Here is a 22853-nt window from a genome sequence, read left to right on the forward strand (position 1 = left end):
CGAGAGTTGTGCCTGGAGTGTGCCAACTTTGTGCCCAAAGGCACGCGCATGCGTACCGTGCGCGTACGCGCCACTCTCGAAATAACCCACCGACGCGCGCGCACACTGCATGCGTACGCGTCACTTCTATTTCATCAATCCACGCTTACGCGCACATGATGCACACGCGTGGATTGCCCTGTTTCACCCACCTTCTTTTTTTTCTCCTCTTTCCATTTCTTTCCTTCTTCTTCTCTCTTCTCTTCTTTTCTTTCCACCCTTCAAACATCATCCGACACTACCAAACATCATATAACACCATTTCTTTTAGTTAGTTAGTTAGTTTAATTTTTGTTTTCCATTATAAGTGTTGGATTACTAATCTTGCTTACTATTTACTGCTGCTTATTACTGATAGGATGTTAGTTTAACATCATTATGTTATTGCCATTGTTGGATTCCTTTGTTGAGGTTACAATTTATTACTTGGTTTTGGATTTTCATGTTGAACATTTGTGAATACCAAGTACATGTGACATTGCCTTTAAGCTTCTTAACTCTTTTGAATTGCATGTTTTGGCCACCATGCATTCATCATCTATTGTTAGGCAATTGTACATTATCAATGCATTTTTTTGGGATGCTTGTTCTAATTAATCATCACCTATTTCATGCATTGAGATTGTGGAATTGTGAAATTGGATCGAAAGCTTACCTAGTGACGTATTTTTGAGCTTTTCAAGCTTTGTGGACCATGCTTGCTATGTGATTGATTTTATTTTACTTCTACATCCTTTTCCTAAGTTCCATAGCATCCATGTGTTTCACCTCTATGTCACTTAGGTGTTGCAACAACTTCAACATGTGTCATTGATTGTTGTGTGAGTTTCATATACCATTTTGTTCACTAAGTCTACCTACACATCAATCAATGTTCATGCATTATCCAATTTCACAATCGCTTGATTTTTGCTTGAATGCTTTTATGCTTCTTCACCACTTGTTGGGTTGTTTTAGCCTACAAGTCTTTTAAAGTATCTCAAGCACACTAGAATGAGTGAAGTGCATGCTTTCTTTTGTATAATTGTGACATGATTTTTAAATACTAGGGTGTGAGCTCTAAACCGCATGCAAGTTAGGACCCACACACTTATTTTTCATCATTGTCACACTAATTCACTCACTCAATTCTAGTGATTCACCTCATTCCAACAATTCACGCTTCCTTGCTTTTGTATTTTCTCATCTTACGGTGTTTATTTGGTTTTTCATGATTGATGCACCATAAGCAAAAATGGAAGCGGAAGGAAGAACACGCAGCAACCGGTTGACCTACCAGCTGAAGGTGGCAACTCGGAGAGTCGCCGTACCCCCTTGCTCATCTTTGAGTGCACCGAGGATGGTGCAAACTTTTAAGTGTGGGGAGGTCGTCCGACCACTCGGCGTTTTTGGGTAACAAGTTTCTAATCCCGACACTTTTGCATTTCATTTTAGGATTTTTAGTTGCATTTTCTTATTTTGCATATGTATATATTGAGCTTAGTCAAAATCATGATATTTTCCAAGGATTTTATCTATAGGGCACCCTAATTGATTGAAAAAAAAATTTTAGAACTTGCTTGAAGTATATACTTTATGGATCATGTTTTGAGCTAAGAACACAAGCATGTGAGATTTGAGCCTAATTGTGTGGTTACATCATATATAACCACTTATTTTCATTCTTGTGTGCATTATTCTCTTCCTATGATTGTAATCCTTGATTTGCTTAATTCTTTATGTCCATTACTTTGTGTATACATGCATTTATATGATTGAGGCCATTGTTCAAATAGCTCACTTACCCAAATAAGCCTACCTTTTATCTTCCATTGTTAGCCAATTTTGAGCCTATGCATAACCCATTTGTTCTTAATTGTAGCACATTACAAGCCTAAGTGAAAAACAATAAATGTCCCTTGTTTGGATCTTTGATTAGCTTAGGCTAGTGAGAATGTTTATCATTTGATTTTGGGAAAGTTGGGAACATTGGGTAGAGATAGAAGTGTGTTTACATTTTTGTTGAAAAATTATGGGAATTGGGTACATACTCATGTATTAATTATGTGTAAACCATATGCATTGATGTTCTTGTATACATTTTAGTTTGAAAAAAAATGAAAAAAAAAAAATATATATATATATATATATATATATATAAAAAGAAAAAAAAAGAGAAAATATATAGAAAAGAAAAAAAAAGAAAAGCAATAAAAAGGGGACAAAAATACCCCAAAGTCAAGGTTTAATAAAAGTCAATGCATGTGTGTGGTAATCAAAAGAGAATGCATGAGTGTGTGAAAAGTGAAGAATGGGTAGTTAGGTTTGTTTAGAAAGTATAGGTTGTCATAGGTTAGGTGGGAAATTTAAGTTAATCAAAGATTCAAATTTCTAGCTCACTTGACCATATGCATCCTACCTTGCCCCTAGCCCCATTACAACCTATGGGAAAGTCCTCATGATATTTGTATGCATGCATAAGGTAAGTGTTGATTGTTAGATGAAAAATAAATCTTGGAAAGCATGATTAGGGGAGAATTGAGTGAATCAACCCTATACACTTGAGTGCCTAGAGCGGATACACATCCGGTGAGGGTTCAATCGCTCAATTACATGTTTCCACCCATGATCATCTTTTCTTGCAAGTTTGTGAACTTTTTCAATGATTCAATCCAATTGTGGTTTGCTTGGTTGCTAATACCTTAGCCCTTGTGCTTACATGTGTACTCTTGGAAATTGACTTGTTTTGACTGAGCCATTGCATTCATGTAGATGACTTGCATATAGATAGATTGCATTTAGTTAGTAGTTTGCATTGAATAAATGTGATACCCTTTGCTTCTTTCTTGATTTTAGCATGAGGACATGCTTAGTTTAAGTGTGGGGAGATTTGATAAACCCCATTTTCGTGGTTTATCTTGTGCTTATTTTGGGGGATTTATCCACCTTTTCCCACATTTATTCAATGAATTAGCATGTTTTTGTAATTCTCCCTTAAATTGTGCTTAAATGTAAAAACAGGCTTTTTAGGCCTTAAATTAGTGATTTTAATCCACCTTAATTCCATTCGATGTCTTGATGTGTTTGTTAAGTAATTTCAGGTTCATTAGGCAATTATTGGATGGAAGAAATGAGGAGAAAAGCATGCAAGGAGGAGAACGCATGAAGAAACAAAGATTTGGAAGGAACCAATAGACGCGCACGCATACAAGGCGCGCACGCGCAAAAGTGGTCTCTCACAAGGACGCGCACGCGTACATGCCGCTTCCGCGCGGTTGAGGATTTGCCAATCGACGCGCACGCGCACGTGGAGCGCACGCGCCGATATTCTTACTTGGCCCACTTAATGGCAAAACGCTGGGGGCGATTTCTGAGCTGCCCAAGCCCAAATCCAACTTGTTTCTGAGTGTATTTCATGCAGAATTGAAGTCCAAGCAAAGGGGGGAGCAATTGTTTTGTAGCATTAGCATCATGTAGGTTAGTTTCTAGAGAGAGAAGCTCCCTCTTCTCTCTAGAATTAGGTTAGGTTTAGGTTAATCTCTCATAGATCCATGTTTAATTCCTTGCTTTCATCTTGTTTCTTCTACATTTTCATGCTCTAGTAGTGTAACTCTCTTGCTCTCTCTTGTTAATTTCCCTTTTTACTCTCTTTTATGTTGATGAATACTTGTTGGATTTGGATCTCCATTTAATGCAATTTAATATTTGATGTTCTTTTAATTGTTGATTTGAGTTGTGAATTTACTTTTCTTGCAATTGGCAGTTGTTAGCTTTTATCATTCTTGCATATTTACCATGCTTTCTTTTTATGCCTTTCAAGTGTTTGATGAAATGCTTGGTTGGATTCTAGTGTAGATTTTTGTGCTCTTGGCTTGGGAAGGTAACTTAGGAACTCTTGAGTTACTAATGTCCAAGTGATTGATGATTGGGAGCCATTAACGCTAGATCTCACCAATTGATTAGGTGTAGAACTAGGACTTATGGACTTGGATTGACATAGCTCACTTGACTTTCCTCTACTATTAGTTAGGGGTTAACTTAGTAGGGTTGGTCCTTGCCAATTATCATGTTGTGGTTAGTGATAAGGATAGAGATCCTTGACCACCTAACCTTGCCAAGACTTTTTAGTTGTTAGTTTATTTTCATTGCTATTTACATTCCATGTCTCTTATCCCAAAAACCCCCTTGATCCCCATAGCCAATAATCATACACTTCATTGCAATTCCTTGTGAGACGACCCGGAGTCTTAATACTTCGGTTAATTCTTATTGGGGGTTGTTAATTGTGACAACCTAAAAATTTAATTTGATGCGAGAGTTATTTGTTGGTTTGGGCTATACTTGCAACACAATTATCTTGTGAAATTCCTTACCCACAACAACTTTTGTGTCATTCCTCTCCATGGATGCAGAGAGAGATCCTTGAGTTGTAAACACAAGGTTGTCCTTATTTAATTGAAGGATTAATTCTCCTCTGTCCACATCAATCACAGCTCTTGCTGTGGCTAGGAAAGGTCTTCCTAGGATGATGGATTCATCCTCTTCCTTTCTAGTATCCAGGACTATGAAATCAGCAGGGATGTAAAGGCCTTCAACCTTTACTAACACGTCCTCTACTTGTCCATAAGCCTGTTTTCTTGAATTGTTTGCCATCTCTAATGAGATTTTAGCAGCTTCCACCCCATAGATTTCCAGTTTCTCTATTACAGAGAGAGGCATGAGGTTTATCCCTGAACCAAGATCACACAGAGCCTTAAAGATCATGGTGCCTATGGTACAAGGTATTATGAACTTTCTAGGATCCTGTTTCTTCTGAGGCAATGTCAGTTGATCCAGATCACTTAGTTCATTGGTGAACAAATGAGGTTCATCTTCCTAAGTCTCAATACCAAATAATTTGGCATTTAGCTTCATGATTGCACCAAGGAACTTGGCAGCTTGCTCTTCAGTAACATCCTCATTCTCTTCAGAAGAGGAATACTCATCAGAGCTCATGAATGGCATAAGGAGGTTCAATGGAATCTCTATGGTCTCTAGATGAGCCTCAGAGTCCTTTGGTTCCTCAGAGGGAAGCTCCTTATTGATCACTGGACATCCCAGGAGGTCTTCTTCCTTGGGATTCATGTCCTCTCCTTCCCTTACAGGTTTGGCCACGGTGCTTATGTTAATGGCCTTGCACTCTCCTTTTGGATTCTCTTCTGTATTGCTTGGGAGAGTACTAGGAGGGATTTCAGTGATCCTTTTACTCAGCTGGCCCACTTGTGCTTCCAAATTTCTAATTGAAGACCTTGTTTCATTCATGAAACTTATAGTGGTCTTGGATAGATCAGAGACTAAGTTTGCTAAGCTAGATGGATTCTGCTCAGAATTCTCTGTCTGTTGCTAAGTGGATGATGGAAAAGGCTTGCTATTGCAAAACCTGTTTCTTCCACCATTATTAAAGCCTTGTTGAGGCTTTTGATCCTTCCATGAGAGATTTGGGTGATTTCTCCATGATGGATTATATGTTTTTCCATAAGGTTCACCCATATAATTTACCTCTGCTATTGCAGGGTTCTCAGGATCATAAGCTTCTTCTTCAGAAGATGCCTCTTGAGTACTGTTGGATGCAGCTTGCATTCCATTCAGACTCTGAGAAATCATATTGACTTGCTGAGTCAATATTTTGTTCTGAGCCAATATGGCATTCAGAGTATCAATTTCAAGAACTCCCTTCTTCATAGGCGTCCCATTACTCACAGGATTCCTCTCAGAAGTGTACATGAACTGGTTATTAGCAACCATGTCAATGAGTTCTTGAGCTTCTACAGGTGTTTTCTTTAGGTGAATGGATCCACCTGTAGAAGTGTCCAATGACATTTTTGATAGCTCAGATAAACCATCATAGAATATATCCAGGATGGTCCATTCTGAAAGCATGTCAGAAGGACACCTTTTGGTCAACTGTTTGTATCTTTCCCAAGCTTCATAGAGGGATTCACCTTCTTTCTGTCTGAAGGTTTGAACATCAGCTCTAAGCTTGCTCAGCTTTTGAGGAGGAAAGAACTTGGCTAAGAAAGCCGTGACCAGCTTATCCCAAGAGTTCAGGCTGTCTTTGGGTTGAGAGTCCAACCATATTCTAGCTCTGTCTCTTACAGCAAAAGGGAAAAGCATGAGCCTGTAGACTTCAGGATCTACTTCATTAATCTTAACAGTATCACAGATCTGAAAGAATTCAGTTAAGAACTGAAAAGGATCTTCAGATGGAAGTCCATGAAACTTGCAGTTCTGCTGCATCAGAGAAACTAGCTGAGGTTTCAGCTCAAAGTTGTTTGCTCCAATGGCAGGAATGGAGATGCTTCTTCCATGTAAATTGGAATTAGGTGCAGTAAAGTCACCAAGCATCCTCCTTGCATTATTATTATTTTCGGCTGCCATCTCCTCTTCTTGTTTGAAAATTTCTGAAAGGTTATCTCTGAATTGTTGTAATTTAGCTTCTCTTAGTTTCCTCTTCAGAGTCCTTTCAGGTTCTGGATCTGCTTTAACAAGAATATTCTTGTCCTTGCTCCTGCTCATATGACAAAGAAGAGGGCACAGAAAAATAATAATAATAACAGGGATCCTTTATACCACAGTATAGAGGTCCTTATATAAGTAGAAGAAAGGAAGGGGACAAAGAATGTAATGTAAAGAAAGAAACACAAGGGTGAGGAGACCAGAGATGTGAGATGGGGAGATGTTAGTAGATGAATAAATAATTAGAGTGAGATGAAAGAGGGAGAATTTCGAAAACAGTTTTTGAAAAAGAGTTAGTGATTTTCGAAAATTAAAATCAAAAAAATTAAAATTATTAGTTAATTAAAAAGAAATTTTGAAAAAAAGGGGAAGGGATTTTCGAAAATTAGAGAGAGAGAGAGTTAGTTAGGTAGTTTGAAAAAGATAAGAAACAAACAAAAAGTTAGTTAGTTAGTTGAAACAAATTTGAAAATCAATTTTGAAAAGATAAGAAGTTAGGAAGTTAGAAAAGATATTTTGAAATCAAATTTTTGAAAAAGGTAAGATAAGAAGATATTTTTTAAAAGATATGATTGAAATTAGTTTTTGAAAAAGATTTGATTTTTAAAATCTCAATTAATGACTTGATTCACAAGAAATCACAAGATATGATTCTAGAACTTAAAGTTTGAATCTTTCTTAACAAGTAAGTAACAAACTTGAAATTTTTGAATCAAAACATTAATTGCTATTGTTATTTTCGAAAATTTGATATAAAAATAAGAAAAAGATTTTTGAAAAATATTTTAAAAATTTTCGAAAATAACTAAGAAAAATGAAAAAGATTTGATTTTTGAAAAAGATTTTGAAAAAGATGAGATTTTCAAATTGAAAATTTGATTTGACTCTTAAAAACAACTAGATTTTAAAAATTTTTGAAAAAGTCAAATCTAATTTTCGAAACTTTAAGAGAGAAAGAGGGAAAGATATATTTTTTTTACTTTTGAATTTTTATGATGAGAGAGAAAAACAAGAAAAATGATGCAATGCATGAAAGTTATGGATCAAAACAATGAATGCATGGAAGAATGCTATGAATGTCAAAATGAACACCAAGAACACTATGAAGCTCATGATGAACATCAAGAACATATTTTTGAAAAATTTTTAATGCAAAGAAAACATGCAAGACACCAAACTTAGAATTCTTTAATGCTTAGACATAAAGAATTCAGGAATGCATATGAAAAACAAGAAAAGACACAAAACACGCAAATGCAAAGATCAAACAAGAAGACTTACCAAGAACAACTTGAAGATCATAAAGAACACTAGGAATGCATGATTTTTTTTCGAAAAATGCAAGATGCACATGCAATTGACACCAAACTTATAACATGACACATGACTCAAACAAGAAACACAAAAAAAATATTTTTTTTCGAAAATCATTTTGAAAAAGAAAAATAAGGATTCCAAAATTTTTAATATGAATTCCAGGAATCTTTTTCTCTTTAGTCTAAAGCTCCAATCAAAGGGTCAGGCATGGCTTAATAGCCATCCAAGCTTTAGTATGTATCCAGACATGACACGCCTAACATGCCTTACAGTCGTGGTTTTACAGCCAGCTAGGCTTCAAAATGCTTTATGAAACACTAGAATTCATTCTTAAAAAGTGACAAGTTTTGATAAGAATCAAGTCAAGTCAACTCAAAAAAAAATGCAAAGCATTAACAAGGAACAAATACCTTGTTATGTGATTATATTCACTTAAGAACCATGATGACTAAGTAGTTCAACTCAATTCACTAAAGTACAAGTGCATAATTCATGATTAAGATGCCAAACAAAGATATAGTTGGTATGCGAAATTGTTACTCAGGTTGTGAATTGTTGTTCGAAATTGATTCCCTGGCAATGGCACCAAAAACGGATGCACAGAACCACGGTCTAAACATATCTTCACAACTTCGCATAACTAACCAGCAAGTGCACTGGGTCGTCCAAGTAATACCTTACGTGAGTAAGGGTCGAATCCCACGGAGATTGTTGGTATGAAGCAAGCTATGGTCACCTTGTAAATCTCAGTCAGGCAGATATAAAATAGTAATGGGGTTTTCGAAAATAAGTAATAAAAGAAGGATAGAAATACTTATGTAAATCATTGGTGAGAATTTCAGATAAGCGTATGGAGATGCATTCGTTCCTCTGAACCTTCGCTTTCCTGCTGTCTTCATCCAATTAGTCTTACTCCTTTCTATGGCTGGCTTTGTGTAAGGATGTCATCGGTGCCAATGGCTACTTTCAATCCTCTCGGGAAAATGGTCCAAATGCTCTGTCACAGCACGGCTAATCGTCTGGAGGCATCACCCTTGTCGTTGGTTGCATCCTATTCCTCTCTGTGAAAATGGTCCGATGCGCTGTCACTGCATGGCTAATCATCTTGGAGGTTCTTGATCATACTGGAATAGAATTTACTATCCTTTTGTGTCTGTCACTACGCCCAGCACTCACGAGTTTTGAGCTCGTCACAGTCATTCAATCCCAGAGTCCTACTTGGAATACCACGGACAAGGTTTAGACTTTCTGGACTCTCATGAATGCCTCCATCAATCTAGCTTATACCACGAAGATTCTGATTAAGAGATCTAAGAGATACTCATTCAATCTAATGTAGAACAGAAGTGGTTGTCAGGCACGTGTTCATAGGGAATGATGATGATTGTCACGTTCATCACATTCAGGTTGAAGTGCGAATGAATATCTTAGAAGAGAAATAAGATGAATTGAATAGAAAACAGTAGTACTTTGCATTAATCTTTGAGGAACAGCAGAGCTCCACACCTTAATCTATGGAGTGCAGAAACTCTACCGTTGAAAATACATAAGTGATAATGGAGTTCATTGGTCTCGGCCCCAGAGGGGAACCGGAGTAACCAAGACTTCTATGATCCGAAGATAAAACTCAGGATGTCTAATACAATAGTAAAAAGTCCTATTTATAATAAACTAGTCACTAGGGTTTACAGAAGTAAGTAATTGATGCATAAATCCACTTTCGGGGCCCACTTGGTGTGTGCTTGGGCTGAGCTTGAGTGTTGCACGTGTAGAGGTCCTTCTTGGAGTTGAACGCCAGCTTTTGTGCCAGTTTGGGCGTTGAACTCCACTTTGCAACTTGTTTCTGGCGCTGGACGCCAGAATTGGGCAGAAAGCTAGCGTTGAACGCCAGTTTGCATCATCTAAACTTGAGCAAAGTATGGACTATTATATATTTCTGGAAAGCCCTGGATGTATACTTTCTAACGCAATTGGAAGTGCGCCATTTTGAGTTCTGTAGCTCCAGAAAATCCAGTTTGAGTGCAGGGAGGTCAGAATCCAACAGCATCAGCAGTCCTTCTTCAACCTCTGAATCTGATTTTTGCTCAAGTCCCTCAATTTCAGTCAGAAAATACCTGAAATCACAGAAAAACACACAAACTCATAGTAAAGTCCAGAAATGTGAATTTAACATAAAAACTAATGAAAACATCCCTAAAAGTAACTAGATTCTACTAAAAACATACTAAAAACAATGCCAAAAAGCGTATAAATTATCCGCTCATCAATAGTTCAATACATATGGTAGCTACAACACATGCATTAAACTTGCAATTATTCTAGGCAATCAAACAAATACTTGATACATAGTGCACATATTCATTAAACTCGAAACCAAATTCAACCAAGAAGCAACCCAACAATCAACATTAAGCAAACACTTGCAACTTATTTAATTAATAAACGAGCAAACTAAAATTAATATAATTACCAAAAGGAAAATGAGATGCAATAAAAACTAAGTAAAACAAGTAGAGAAGAGGGTAAAAGTAAGAGAAGAGAGAGATGGAAGAAAGAAGAAGGGAAGAAGTAGAGAGAAGAGAAGAAAAGAAGCATAAAAGTGAGAAAACAGGGGCGTGCATACGCACAGGGACGTGTGCGTACACACACTAGGAACATAAGGGTCTGTGCGCGCGCACATAGGCATGTGCGGACACACACAGGCGTGTGCGGACACACAGAAAGGAAAAGAGGGGGGTTTCCATGCACAAAGGGTGCGTGCGCTGCGAGCAGAGGGGGTCCTAAGGGTTGTGCATGCGCACAGAGCTATGCGCACGCACAGGGAGAGTTTTTTTTTTTTTGAAGGGATCACGTGTGCGCGCGCACAAGAGCGTAAGGGGCAGGGGTTCACGCGCACACGCTGTGCCAGCGCTCCCACCAGAGTGGTTGCAAGTTGGCGTGTGGACGCACATGTCTGTGCGGCCGCACAAGAAGCGCGAAAAAGGGTATGTGTGTGTGCGCACGAGTGGGTGCGCATGCATAGGTCGCAGAAAGCAGAGGAATGCACGCGCATGAAGTGTGCTAGCGCTGCGAGCAGAGGGCAAAATCATACGTATGCGTGCGCACAGGTCACGAAAAATAGAGGTTCTATGTGTACGCACGGGTGGGTGCGTACGCACAGATGCCCTGTATTTCAAAAATTTTTTCTTTCAAAATCTAAGGTACCAAGCCTTAGTTCAATCAAAACCAAATACCAAAACATGCAAGAACCCATAAATTCATGATCCAAACCAAAATTAACATAACTAACTCAAAATTAAACTAATTGTAAGCTAACCAAGCATAAGAAAAAGAAAATAAGTCAAAATATGTAAAAGAAGAGGAGAGTTAGAACAATGTTACCAAACTCTTTTATTTAATGTCTTTAAGTTATACAATTGGGAGAGCCCTTGCTATGATGGCTTGTGCTTGACTTCTCCACCAATGCCTTGAATGTCCAATGTCCTCCGGGATCCCAATCTTAACCATTAACAAAGACAACCAAAAAGCAAACTATTTACATATTAACATATTTACAATAGCCACTAACTTTACACCATTGCAACTCCCCGGCAACGGCGCCAAATTTGACAATGAGAATTCTTGTATGGTTCGGAATTAATCAAAGACAAGCATCACTTCGTTGGTAGCATAGTCCAAACTAATAATGAATTCTCAAAATCAAATAATAATGTCACAATACAAAATAACCGAGAGTATTTAGCTCCCGGGTCGTCTTCCCTAGGAGTTGCAACTAAGTGTACAGTCATTGACTATGAGAGAGAGCATGGGGAATTGGGGATTGGGAATGAAAGCAAGAGAGCAAGTAATGTAAATAGCAAGAAAGTAAATGAACATGCAAGGAATGTAAATGGCAACTCTTGGCAATAATTGGGTAATATAGGCTTCCTATCCTAGTTGTGGACCACAAACATGGCAATTGTGTGAAAGCAATACAAATCAATCAATCCTTCTTCAGAATTAGTCAAAAAGCCATAATTGATCTCAATCCATAAGTCCTAGTTAACTCACTAATTACTTAGTGAAAGACTAGCGTCAATGGAAACCAAACCAATTAACTAATCTCTCATAATGCGGAATGGACATCCACCACTCAATTCCTCCCAAACATCCAATTTCTCAGCCAAGAGTACGAAAACTAAACATGCAAGAAATTAAACATCAAAGCAAATAAAAGTCAAAGTAATAAAATTCAAAGAAATTAAATGCAAGGAAAGGAAACTTAGAATGCAAGAAACCTCTTGGCAAGTAATTGAAGGCTAAGGCTACCTATCCTAGTGATAAATAATTATTTTATGATTTATATTGTACTTAATTGTGTGGTTTTATCAAGTCTTCACCCACTTATTCATATGATTAGCATGATATTACAAGTCCTTCCCAAAATTGTTCTATGGTTGAAAAATTGCTTCCTAAAGACCTTTTAGTTGTATATTTTTATTCTCTTCTATACCGTTCGATGCCGTGATCTGTGTGTTAAGTGTTTCAGGCTTCATAGGGCAGGAATGGTTTAGAGAATGGAGAAGAAGCAGACAAAAAATGGAAGGAACACAAGAAATTAAGGGGATGACCAGCAAGAAGCGACGCGGACGCATGGCTCACGCGACCGCGCAAAATGGAGGAAATCGCAGTGACGCACTCGCGTGCCTGACGTGCACACGTGAATTGGAAGCCGCACGAGTGACACGAATGCGTGGACGACGTGCACGTGTGGCAAGGCAAAACGCTAGATGACGCGATCGCGTGACGTGCGTGATCTGCAGAATTTGCATAATTGCTGGGGGTGCTTTTGGGCCATGTTTTGACCCAGTTTTCGGTCCAAAAAAGCATATTAGAGCCAGGGAACATGCAGAGACCAGGGGAGAGATTCATTCCGTATAATTTTTAGTTTTTAGATCTAACTTTACTCATCCTCTAGGTTTTTCTCTCTACACATTCACAGTTCTTAAGATTTTGTTTTTATTGCTTTTTGGATTGGGATATTGAGAAGAGTTATTACCTCCGCCAAGACTTCATCATTCTAGTTTGTTTTCCTTACTTGTCACTTACTCTTTCATATCCTTAATTTGTTCAGAATTAGTATTGGATTATTTTTAGAATTTATTAATACAAGAACTATTTTTATTTTTAATTGGTCTTTTTTATTATTATTTATCATGTCTTCCTTTATTTTCCTTTCTTATTTTGTGAAGTTTACATTCATAATGAGCGAGTAGTTCTCTAACTCGATTGGGAGTTGATTGAAAGGAGAACCTTGAGTTGGAATGCTCAAGAGTAAAATTGTAATTGGGTTTATTGTTGGATGGCTCTCTAGTCACTGACACTAATCCTTCCCAAGGGAGAGGATTAGAACTTGTGAATAGAAGTAGACTTCCAACTTGCTTGACTTTCCTCTACCTAGTAAAGGATAACTAAGCAGAACAACCTTCAATTATCAATTAATCTTGGGAGAACTCTAACAAGGATAGAACTTCCGATTAATCTACTCCTGGTCAAGATTTTTATTTAAATTACATAAATTCTCTTATTTAATTTCCTGTTTATCAAACTCAAAACCATTTTGGAAAACATCTGATTCATAAAATAACATATCTTTCTGCAACTCGTTGGGAGACGACCTGGGATTCATAATCCCATTATTTTAATTCTAAGTTTATGACAACCCTTCTAAATTGATAAGCGGACTTTTGTTGGTTAAGAACTGTACTTGCAACGTACCTCTCATATTAATTTCTTAATCTGCCAATTTCTGCCTCATCAATTTTTGGTGCCGTTGCTGGGGAGTTGCAATAGAGTGCTAAGTTATTGATTGGAATTTATTTATTTGCATTGTATTTTATTTTTCTACTATGAGCTGCATGTTTCTTTCATTGAATGACGCGTTCACTTTCTGATCCAAGCTTGCCAGTATTTGATCCTAAGATTGAAAGAACTATTTCATGTATAAGGTGACATGGCAGCACCTAGGAGAGTTACTATCCAGGAAGCTGGAGCCCCTGATTTTACACTGCAACCATATCAAGCGCATCACTCAGCGGTGGCTGTGGATTTTGAATTAAAGACTGCACTACTCAACTTGATGCCCAAGTTTCATGGCTTACCTGCTCAAGAGCCTATCAAGCACCTTAGGGATTTCCAGGCAACCTGTTCTACTGTCAGATGAGATGGTGCAGATGAAACTTCTATTTTGTTAAAAGCCTTCCCATTCTCTCTTGAGGGAAAGGCGAGAGAGTGGTACTACACTCAACCCGGAGCAACTGTTTCTAACTGGGATATGCTTAGAAGAGAATTTTTGGAAAAATTCTTTCCAGCTGAAGTTACTGATAAACTGAGGAGGGACATTTCCATGATTGTTCAGGACGAATCCGAGACTCTCTACGAATACTGGGAGCACTTCAACAATCTTCTGGAAGTATGTCCGCACCATATGATTGACAAGATACTGTTGCTCGGCTACGTCACACAGGGCATGAAGCCTCAAGATAAGACCACATTGGAAAGTGCTAGCAATGGGTCTATGAAAAAGTACAAGACCATTGATGAGGCATGGCAATTGATCAGCGACTTAGCTGAATCTACTCGAAATCACAGGTAGAAACAAAGCCGGTCAAGAGCTGTTGTAGAGGTATCTTCTAGCAAAGAGACTACTACTCTAACTCAGAGTATATGTGAAATGACCAACTTACTAAAGTAGATGCAGTTGAGTCAACAACAAGCTCAGCAAGCTCAGTCCTCTCCACCACAGCAAAGCCAACAGTTGGTTCCACAAAGAGTATGCAGAATATGTGCTGATTATAGTCATTATACTGATGAATGTCTGTAGCTCCAGCAGGAAGACAACACTGTGGCAGCCACTCATAACTTCTATGACTGCCCCAATCAAGGATACAATCAAGGTGGCAGCTACAACCATGGATGGCAGGACAATTCCAACCAAGGTTGGAGAGATAATTCTAACTAGGGTTGGAGGGACAATCATAACAGAGGAGGCAGAGATAACAGTGGAAACCAGAGGTGGAATAACAATAACAACACCAGACAGCAGAATCAGAATCAGGCCTACAGAGCACCTCATTTAAGGCAGCCTCAAGCATCTCAGCAGACCCCTCAAACCACTTATTCCTCTCCATCTTCTAATGATGAGTTATTACACTCTATTGATCGGAGACAGCAGGCCATGAAAAACAACCTTACTTCTACCCTAAATGGTCTGAACTCTACCTTGCAAGCTCTTGTCTCACAGATTGGATCACTAAATAACTCCACCAACCAACCTTCGAGCTCCAGTGGACTTCCTTCTCAACTCTTACCTAATCCCAAGGGTGGGATCAATGCCATCACTCTGAGATCTGAAACTACATTGCAGGAGAGGAACCAAGAGGAGCCAAGTCCACCATAACACACCCCAGCTGAAGATGCAGTGGAAATGGAAGATGCTGAAGAGAAAGAGGACATACAGGACATAGTTGAAGAAGAGGAAACTCAACCACAGGGTGAAGCACCAAAGGATGCTGAAACTGCGGATAACACCCGTCCTGTCCCCTTTCCACAACTCACAAGGAAGCCCAGGAAGCAGATGGAACTCGATCCTAAAATGGTAGAAATATTCAAAAAGGTTGAGGTAACCGTTCCCCTTTTTGAAGTTATTCAACAGGTACCTAAATATGCGAAGTTTCTAAAGGATTTATGTATACATAAGGATAAAATTAATGAATTAGAAACTATTCCTTTAGGTAGTTCTATCTCTGCTTTAATGGGAGGTATACCTAAAAAATGTAGTGATCCAGGTCCATGTATGGTTAACTGTACTATTGGAGGTGTGATATTTTCTGACTGTATGTGTGATCTAGGAGCGTGCGTGAGTATTATGCCTTTGTCTATATATAATGCTTTAAGGCTCCCTCCCTTAAAAAGGTCGGCAGCTCACTTTGTGTTGGTAGATAAAAGCATTATCACAGTGATCGGAGTTGCTGAAGATGTATTAGTGAGCATCAAGGAGTTCATGTTTCCCATTGATTTCTATATCCTGGAAATGCTCCCTACTGACTCTGGGAGGCCATCCTCAATCCTACTTGGAAGACCATTCCTGAAGACTTCAAAGTTCAAGCCGGACGCATTTTCAGGAACTTATTATTTTGAAATAGACGGCAGAATAGTAAAATTTAGTTTAAATGAAGCTATGAAACATCCTCCGGAAGATCATTCTATCTCCCAGTATGACATCATTGATGAAACCGTAGCTGAAGTTCACCAGGAAGAATTAGAAGAGAAGTACATAGGGCAAGGTCCAAGTGTGGGAACATTTTCAAAGGACAATGAGAGCACTTTACCATTATCGCCAGCTCCGGATAATTCAGAGCCTGGCCATGAGCAGAAATTAGAATTAAAACCCCTCCCTCCACACCTCAAGTATGCTTACCTTGAGGACAAGCAGAAGTTTCCAGTTATTATTGCGAGGGAGCTTACTTCCCAACAAGAAGAACAGCTACTCAATGTACTAAGAAAACATAAGAAAGCGATTGGATGGAGCTTGGCGGATATAGTGGGTATCAACCCTCAAGTTTGTGAGCATAGAATATTCTTAGAAGAGGGAGCAAAACCTGTCCGTCAACCTCAAAGGAGATTGAATCCCACCATCTTAGAAGTTGTCAAGAAGGAAGTGACCAGGATACTTAAAGCAGATATCATTTATCCCATCTCAGATAGCGAATGGGTTAGCCCAGTACAAGTGGTGCCCAAGAAGTCTGGAGTCACAACAGTGAGAAATGAGCAAGGAGAGCTTCTGACAACTAGAGTGCAGAATTCATGGAGAGCTTGCATTGACTATAGGCATCTCAACTAAGCCACTCACAAGGATCATTACCCCTTGCCATTCATTGATCAGATGCTTGATCGCCTGCCAGGTAAATCCCATTACTGCTTTTTAGATGGTTATACAGGCTACTTTCAAATTCATATAGCCCCTGAGGATCAGGAAAAGACTACTTTTACATGTCCTTTTGGAACTTATGCTTATAAGAGAATGCCCTTTGGTTTATGCAACGCACCAGTGATAAACCCCGATTTCGTGATTTATCTTATGCTTATTTTGGGAGATTTTATCACCTTTTCTCACATTTATTCAATAAAATAGCATGGTTTTGTATTTCTCCCTTGAATTGTGCTTAAATATTAAAATATGTTTTTTAGGCCCTAAAATTGGTGATTTTAATTCACTTTAATTCCATTCGATACCTTGATGTGTTTGTTGAGTGATTTCAGGTTTATAAGGCAAGTATTGGATGGAAGGAATGAAGAAAAAGCATGCAAAGTGGGAGAACTCATGAAGAAATGAAGGAACCGTAAAGCTGTCAAGCTCGACCTCTTCGCACTCAAATGACCATAACTTGAGCTACAGAGGTCCAAATAAAGCGGTTTCAGTTGCGTTAGAAAGCTAACATCCGGGGCTTCGAAATGATATAAAATTTAACATATGTTGCCTGACGCGTAAGGGCGCGTACGCGCCATGTACGCGCGCGCACTGATTGAGCACGTGGGTCACTTTAATGAAATCACCCCCAGCGATTTTGCAACTCATTTTGGGCCCAATCCAACCCATTTCTGATGCTATTGAACCCAAAGATTGAAGGGGGAATGAAGGAAGTAGTCATAGTTTAGTTTTCATCATGTTTTAGGGTAGAATTCTAGAGAGAGAGGCTCTCTCCTCTCTCTAGATTTAGGATAGAAATTAGGGTAGAGTTAGGTTAATCACTCTCAATTTTCTCTTTCAATTCTTGTTTTGATTTCAATTCTCTTTACATTTTAGTGTTCTACTACTCTATTCTTCTTAGTTTTCTTGTTAATTTCCCTTTTATGCTCTCTTTTATGTTTATGAATGCTCTTGTTGGATCTTGTTTACATTTAATGAAATTTAATGTTTGATGTTCTTTCAATTGTTGATTTGAGTTGTGAATTTACTTTCCTTGCAATTTGTAGTTAGTAGATTTTACTATTCTTGCACATTTATTATGCTTTCTTTTTATGCCTTCCAAGTGTTTGATAAAATGCTTAGTTGGATTTTAGAGTAGATCTTGAGCATTCTTGGCTTGGAAAGAGTAATTGAGCAATCTTGAGTCATGTAAAACCCAACTCATGTTGGTGATCTAGAGTTGTTAGCTAATATTGTTTCCATTGACGCTAATCTTTTGCTAATTTAATTAGTAAGTTGATTAGGACTTTTGGATTGAGATTAGCTAGTCTTGTTAGACTTTCTCTCATGGAAGATAATATGATACCTTCTTCCAATGTTGGAGATGACGTAATAAGATAAATTCTTATTATTATTGTGATATGATTGATTAATCTTGTTTGACTTTCTCCCTGTTTGTTGGAGTTGACTAAATAAGATGAATTAATCATTGCATGACTAGGATAGAAAGCCTATGATCTCAACACTTGCCATGAATGTCTCTCTTTATTACTTGATTTCTTTAATTTCTCTCTTTACTTTTCTTGTCATTTATTTTATTGCCCCTCTTATCAAATCAAAACCCCCCTTACCCCACTTCATAGCCAATAATTGACCACTTCATTGCAATTCCTCGTGAGACGACCCGGAGTCTAAATACTCCGGTTAATTCTTATTTGGGGATTGTTCTTTGTGATAACCAAAAATTTTTGTATGAAAGGATTATTGATTGGTTTGGAAACTATACTTTACAACGAGAATTCATTTGTGAAATTCTAAACTGTCAAAAGTCCGTTCATCAAAATGGCGCCGTTGCCGGGGAGTTGCAATGGTGTTATATTGTTGGCTATTGTGAATATTGTGAATATGTTTGCTTTTTGCTTATTTGTTAGTTTTTGTTAGTCTTAGAACTTTGTTACTTATTTTTGTTAGTTTTTGTTTTTGTTTGTTACTATGAATTCTCACCCCTTTGGCTATGAGTTTGGTTCAAATTATGTTGTAGGAAATGAAAGCTACAATGAGGATGTGCATTAAGGATGGAACAATCAAAGGTGGGAGGAGCCTCAAGGGATTGATCAACCTTATTGGCAACAACAACCTCCGAATTCTTATGGGTATAATTCTAATCCTAATGCATATCAATCTAATGGATGTAGTGACCCCTTATTGTGATTGTCAACAACCACCACCACATGCCTATAAACCACCCCCTCAACATGACTTTGAACCACCTTACTCACAAGCCCCATACCACCAAACACCCCATATGACCCTAATCCTTATCCACCATATCAACCACCTTATGAACCATATGAACCATACATAGAACCACCACAATTCCAACACAACTACTCTCAAGAACCACCTCAATATGCACCTCCACACCCTTACCAAGGTGAACCAACTTCCAATCATGAAACCTTCCTCCCAAACAATGAACCTTCTCTTCCACCATCACCTTCCGATGAAGCCCCACACATGAATTGAGAGATCTTGAATCTCATATCTTAAGGTGACAAGAGGAGGATGAAAAGAAGTTTAAAGAGCTAGGAACCAAGATGGCTATCCTAGTGGAAGCCGTTAGCAATATGGCCTCCTCCCGACTAAGCCTAAGTGACCAAGGTACTCCCATTGACGAATGTGGAGAAGAAACTAAGGAGCATAGTGAGGGAGTGAGTTTAGAGCTTCAAGGTGTAGAAGAAGGATTGAAGTAAGAATTATCACAAGGGGAGGAAGTTAAGACAATTGAGCCGGAAGAAGTGGTTAAAGACCTAGGAGATGTTGGAAGTCCATGGGAATGTAGAATCATAGAGTCCTCTTTCAAGAAGCTTGATGTTGATGTTGAGGAGGGTGTACAACCTCCAAAGTATATTGAAGACTTTGAAGAGGTTGACCAAGAGATGGATTCAATCATTGAGGAGTTCCTATCTACAATTGAATCCTCTCCCATTGGGCTTGAAATTGAGGACAAAGAAGAAGATGCACAACCTCTCATGCCTTTGGTGAGCAATGAAGAAGAAATTGAATTGGAAGCAAACCACCAAGAGGAAGAGGTTGAAATTGAAGAAGCTTGTGAAGAGGTAGAGATAATCAAAGAAGAGCACAAGGGAGTGGAGCTTGCAAGATCATTGGGACCATCCCTTCCTAAGTCACCATCTAATACAACAATCAAGTGGGTAAAATTTCTATCCCTAAGCTTCACTTTCTCACTTACATATGGTTTGATTGAAAATGATGGTCAACTTAGAACTCTTTGTGGAGTTAAGAGTAAGAGAGAGTTGTGTAGTGGTTGGAAACATCACTCTAAGTTCATGATGGTTGCATGCTCGAAGTTGAATAGCAATGGTTGGTGTAGAACCAAATTGCATAGGTCTGGGAGAATGTTTGGATGCTTACATGAGAATTCGGATCACTTCTCACCCAATTGGAATTGTGATGATCAACTTGAAGATGGGTGTGGAAACAAGATTTGGGATCCGGGAATATATGAGGATAAATTTTGGGAGCTCATATCTTGGGAAGAATCTCACCCAAGCTTGGTGGAAATGGTTGGAAATTCTGACAACCAATTGAGGAGCAAGCATTCTTGGAGGATCAAGGATGAATACAAGCATAAACCACCATGACAAGGAGCCTCCCAAATGTCCAACTTAAGGACTTAAACTAAAAGTGCTAGGTGGGAGACACCCCACCATGGTAAACACTTTCCACTCTCTTTCAGATTTGTTTAATAAGTGATTTGAGTTACCATTATAGGTAGTTTTTCTTCTTTTCTATACTCTTATGCATTTTGCTTTTATTGATAGGTTGTTTGTTGCATTCATGCTTTGATTAGAATAGTTGTTGTTGAATTGTATTTTGCTTATAGTATAAGTTTTGTTTTTAGTGTATTTGAAAATTTTTCAAAAAAAACCAAAAAGATTTGTTGTTAAATTTGAATTTTGCTTGCTTTAGAATGTTTATAGATTAGGAGAGGATTAAATTCTGTGTTTGTGCTTCTTTAAAAAAAAAAAAATCGGGCATCGGCGCCCAAGCGCGCAGTGCGCGCGCGCGCCGGTCTGGTTTTACAACTCCTAGTACTAAAACCCGAGAGTTGTGCCCACTTTATGCCTACTTTGTGCCAGGCGATCCGTGCGTAAGCACGCATGACGCGCGCGCCGATTGTCCCTGTCGCATCCGCGCCCTAGCACGCATGGCGCGCGCGCGCGGATTGTTTTTGCTGCATCCACGCCCAAGCACGCATGGCGCGCACGCGCATATTGTACCTGCTACATCCGTGCCTAAGCACGCATGGCGCATATGCACGGATTTGCACCCTGTTTTTCTCCTTTCCCCTTTCTCCTTCTTTCTTCTTTTCTTCTTCTTTCTTTCTACTTTTTTTTCTTTTTTCTTCTTCTTCCTCTCTTGAAAAATTCTTTTAAAAAAAAATTTTTTTAAAGAATAAAATAATAAAAAAAAAAGAAAAAAAATTTCTTTCTTCCATTTTCTTTTACTGTATTTGCCTATTTTCATTCATGGCATTTTAATTTTGTTTTTATAGCTTGTTCTTGTTTTCTTTTCTAAGTTTCTTATTTTAATAATGGTTTTGGATTCTTTTACTCAATTGTTGAGAATTTCTTGGTTAATCTTGGTGCTTTGTGACTTGTTTGGTATTAATTGTAATATTTTCTCTACACACAAGATTGGTGCTTTAGTCCTTCCTGACTCATGATCCCTTGTTTTTATACTTCATCATCATTGAGTTAGGATGGGACCAAATGCTCTCATGCTTACCACTAATCTTGTTTGTGTCAATTATTGATTAAGCTTGATGCTCAATATGCTCTTCATGCTTTAACTTTTTCTTGCATTAAGTATTAATTGATATGCCCTTTGCTCAAATTGCTTTCTCACTCACATATTATAGCTACCATGTATTTGAGAACCATACTTGGCATTAGCCCCGCCTATGTTCTATTTGCTTTGATATCTTTGATGTAGGCTTAATTATCCTTCTTTTTCTTTCCTTTTAGGTTGGCCACCAAGAAGGAAAGGGATGGAAAAGCGTCCAAATGGGGCAACAAATAAGTCATCCGCACAACCTTTTGAAGAAGCTCAACAAGTTGTAGCAACCCGTCCACCTTGTTCTTCTTTGCATGCACCGAGGACGGTGCAAATTTCTAAGTGTGGGGAGGTCGTCCGACCGATCTCCATGGGTAACAATTTCCTTTTTCAACACCAATTATTAATTTCCTTTGCTAGTTAGTTGTTGCATTGCATGATAGGTTGCATGCTAATTAGAAATTGTACATATTTTACCACTTCTTTTTATGTTAGGACTACTTGGTTAGGGTGATGATTTCTTTTCCAAGAAACTGTTTTTAGGGCACCCTACTAATTTGAAAAAAAAAAATTTGTTGAACTTGCTTGAAGAATTTATTTTGGAACATGGTTTTTGAGCTAAGAACACAAGCATGTGAGTTTTGAGCCAAATGGTGTGGTTACATCATATAACCACTTATTTTCATTCTTGTGTGCATTATTCTTTTTCTATGATTGTAATCTTTGATTTGTTTGATTCTATATGTCCATTATTCCATGTATACATGCATTTATATGATTGAGGCCATCATTTCATTTAGCTCACTTACCCAAATAGCCTACCTTTCATCAACCATTGTTAGCCAATTTTGAGCCTATTTAATCTCTTTTGTTCTTAATGTTAGCACATCACTACCCCTAAGTGAAAAACAATAAATGTCCTTAATTTGGATCTTTGATTAGCTTAGGCTAGTAAGAGTGTGTATCATTTGGGTATGAAAAATTTGAGACATTGGTTGTGGTAAAAGTGTAACTTTTATTTTTGTTGAAGAATTTTGGAAATTGGGTACATACTCATATATTAATTATGTTTAAACCATATGCATTGATGCTCTTGTATATACTTCATTGCAAAAAGAAAAAAAAATTTACAAAATAAAGAAAAAAAGAAAAAAATATATAAATAAAAAAAATATAAATATAGAAAAAAAAAAGAGAGAAAAAGAAATAAAAAGGG

General features: G+C 38.0%; 1 non-coding gene across 1 annotated transcript; it reads left to right on the forward strand.

Annotated features, from left to right (window-relative positions):
- Positions 1-5931: 5931 nt before the first annotated feature.
- LOC112774050 (small nucleolar RNA R71) lies at positions 5932-6039 on the forward strand. Its single transcript, XR_003188562.1, has one exon. It is a non-coding gene; the product is annotated as a small nucleolar RNA R71 (small nucleolar RNA).
- The last annotated feature ends 16814 nt before the right edge of the window (positions 6040-22853 follow it).

The sequence above is a fragment of the Arachis hypogaea genome, chromosome 18, assembly GCF_003086295.3.
Source record: "Arachis hypogaea cultivar Tifrunner chromosome 18, arahy.Tifrunner.gnm2.J5K5, whole genome shotgun sequence".
NCBI classification, from domain to species: Eukaryota; Viridiplantae; Streptophyta; class Magnoliopsida; order Fabales; family Fabaceae; genus Arachis; species Arachis hypogaea.